Source organism: Macrobrachium nipponense, chromosome 5 (assembly GCF_015104395.2).
Source record: "Macrobrachium nipponense isolate FS-2020 chromosome 5, ASM1510439v2, whole genome shotgun sequence".
NCBI lineage: Eukaryota > Metazoa > Arthropoda > Malacostraca > Decapoda > Palaemonidae > Macrobrachium > Macrobrachium nipponense.
In genome coordinates, this window is record NC_061107.1 from 79,564,955 (window position 1) to 79,568,893 (window position 3,939).

The window sequence follows — 3,939 nt, forward strand, 5'->3', positions numbered from 1 at the left end:
TGCGCTAATGTTAGCAAACTTCACTGCATATCAAAACAAAGAGACTGTCAATTAATTATTGTGTAGATTTTAACAATAGTATTTAAATTTACGCATTTCATAATTCTTTTCCGTTATCATAATATTATATTAAATACGAGTATTAGTGTTAATCACTGTTTTGAGTTCACTGGGTTTGATAAACAGCACCTGAGAAGCAGGAAATGATATGAATAAATTATATAGACTTGTTGATGGCTTAGCTAGAAATCCAAAGGGAGAAAGGGATTTCTAAAGGTTTCAGCAATCAAGAATGGCATTTAATTTGCTTGATTTTTAAGAAGAAAACTGAGAATATAATCGTCATCTTTGTTGAAGCGCCGAATCAGATAATTAGAAATGAGCCTAGCAAATGAGAGACCAATGAGAAGATAATGACGACACTATTAGGTTTATTTAAAAGGTAAAGAAAACGGCCTGTGTAAATGATTTGATGGCAAATCTGATTTTGTTAGAATGGAATTTTTTCCCTTTTCCATTAAATTTTAATATCTCCTAAGTGCAGGTGCCAAACATCTGAAGAAATGGCTGTTCCTACACATGTACTACTGTGTTAGCAAAATCTAAGTTCACCCTGGTCTGTTCCAAATCTATCATGTATGTCCAATATACTAGAATACATAATTATTGAAAAATTAATTATTCATCTGGGAGGAGCAAATCCATTAACGGATAGTCAGTCGGCTATTATTAAACAACAATAATGCTCTACAGCAAATGCTGCATGATCAGTTGGAAATTATCTGTGAGAAATGATGTATGAAGGTAAATGGTATTTTGGTCTTACACGATCCCAGTGCTGCTTTTGAAAGGTATACACGAACATCTGAATAATTTACAGACTACCGGTGTGGCAGATAACACTTATAAGTTACAGATTAGACACTCACATTCATCTTATGAAACACCAAGAAGAGGAATAGCCTACCCGAGTATATTGACTCCAGTAAAAGAAGCCAGATCTCCTACTAAAATAAAGAAGAAGAAGAAGAAGAAGAAGAAGAAGAAGAAGAAGAAGAAGAAGAAGAAGAAGAAGAAGAAGAAGAAGAAGAAGAAGAAGAAGAAGAAGAAGAAGAAGAAGAAGAAGAAGAAGAAGAAGAAGAAGAAGAAGAAGAAGAAGAAGAAGAAGAAGAAGAAGAAGAAGAAGAAGAAGAAAAGAAAAGTAGCTATTATGTTCAGTCTTGATTCTATACCGTCAAATGTTCTACAGAGACAAAGTGTAAAGTTCAAGCCACTTGAGGATAAGGCGTCATTTTATTTCTCCCTAAATCATGTCGGAGATAAAAATGGGAGATCAATGACGTTACAAGTATTAAGGAATGGATAACAAACTAGCAGTTAGTACCATAAAAGTAAAAAAAGGGTATGTTGGTAGAAAGGAAAAAATTAAGAAACCTTGGAGATTTTTTACTATGAATATTATAATCCAGTTCTAAATTATGACAAAATATTTAAGTGTGGTACAACCAGACAATAATTTGTCTCTTGGTATTCATATCAATGGTGCTGTAAGGCATGTCGGAAATGTTTTATATTTAAAAAATATCTTGATGAGAATGCTAAGCGAAAACATTTGATCAATTGTGTCAAAAACAGATTGCACTGCTGCAACTCTGCGTATCATAATCTGCATAAGATAGAACTTAGGAAGCAATATATGTCAAATGCAGAGCCAAGATTGACGTAGGAACTCGCATATCGCGACATGATAACCTCTGTTGCACAGGCTCCTTGTCATATATTACTTATGATAATGTTTAGACATGCTTGATGATTCATTTATCTATCAGGACTGGGTATCCAAAACATGAGAAACACTTGCTGCGTATAATATACGGCCAGCGAATGGAGCCAAGTTTCAAGTTGGTTTTGGAACCTTGAAATTTGCCACTGCAGGACTACTGTACGAAGAGCTCCCTCTTGATATCAGGATGAGCGAAAATATCAAAGGTTCAAAGAAAATTTAAAGACTTTTCTTTTATTCTGAGTGTCATGATAGTGTGGACATAACAATTAATATGGAGTAGGCCGTATAAATCTCAGAATGTCTTTGCATTATTCCATAGTATATATGGTTGAAGAGTTAGCGTGGGTTTCGCACAATGAATTTAGCGAAGTGAGACCTTAGCATAAAGAAAAAAAAAGCAGAGTATCATAAACTTTTATAAATAATTCAGACAAACAAGCTTTTAACCACAAGAGCATTTCAGATATCAGCGATGATGGATAAGAACTATGCTTCTATAAGGTGTGCTGTTATCCATATGGTCTAAGATTCAAAGAAATCTAATGTTCATAATTATTTCTTCTGTTTTCCAAAGTTATTATATACAATGTCAACACTGCATATAATACAATTATTTTCCTCTGTCAAGCAGGAACTCGTTTTATAAAGCTGCCTCATATTCTATGAATAGGTAGTATAGTAAATTCTTTAGCACTAGGGTCTACTGCACCCATGAAACTGACCCTGGTATTAGTTCCTATTTGATATACTGCAACTTCTTAAAAACCATTGGAATCTCCTGATTGGTTTGTTTGTATGGTGTTTTTACGTTGCATGTCTCCTGATTGGCCTACTATCTACATTCACAGTGTCTGAGGCCACAGTCGGTGTCGTGTGTGTTAATCATCAATATCAATGGGTATTATGCTTACACTTGCCGATTTTAAAAATGTATTTTAGCTTTAACTTTAAGTGATGGAGAATGATTAAGGAAATTTATCTTAGACTGAAGAGCTCTTTAGTTGATGAATTATTTGCATGAATCATTAGAACACTTCGTATACAAATACTACCAAGTCAAGGGGAGAGAGAGAGAGAGAGAGAGAGAGAGAGAGAGAGAGAGAGAGAGAGAGAGAGAGAGAGAGAGAGAGAGAGAGATTGGTTTGCCACTTTACAACTTATTTTTGGGGTGAATTAAGTAGTACTCTCTATATATCCAAAAACTTTAAATGAACTGAATGTAATCTATAGAATGTTTAGTATAATGCTGAGCAATACGTATATTTATTTGGCTTCCACAGTCTACACTTTATTATAAGTTTGCTTTGTATATTACAATCAGGGTTGATCTACTTTCTCCCATTGATGTATGTATTGACAGTCGTTGAAAAGTTAACAATGCATTTACGATCTAGACAATTCAGCTCACTCCCTCATTCCCCCAGTGGATTGGTTGAGTTGAAAATAGAATTTAGGCCAAAGGCCAAGTACTGGGACCTATGACGTCATTCAGTGCTGAAATGGAAATTGGCAGTAAAAGGTTTGAAAGGTGTAACAGGAGGAAAATCTCGAAGCAGTTGCACCATGAATCAAGTGTTGGGAGAGGGTGGAAGTAAGATGAAGAAAGAGAATATGAAAGGAGGTACAGTACAAGGAATGAAAGTGGTTGCAGCTAGGGGACGAAGGCACCCTGCAAAGAACTTCAAGTAATGCCTACAGTGCACAGCAAGAGGTCCACTGACAGCATTCCTCCCCCTACAGAGCCCAGTGGATTGGTGTTCCTCATGGTGACAGGTTCAGATAGTCAAAATTTTAATACAGTAGAATTTGCATAACTATACAAGAGTATGATGTTAAACTATAATTCCTTTCTAGTTAAATTTATGTTGTATTTCTCTGCACTATGTATTTTCAAGCAAAAGTCCTACATTGTTTCTTCATGACCTAATACATGCAAGAAATTTTGGCGAGTAGCCACATTCTTCACACATTAATGTTCAATTTCAACACAATTCTTAGCAATTAACTGACAAATCTCTTAGCTACATTCGCATACTTTACTACAAACAAAACGCCTTGATAAAATCTTAGGTACAATACTGCACTAAGCACTGTGTTGGCATGAAGTGTATTTTTGCATTTAATATTGGAATAGTGTAAGAAATACAAAGCCA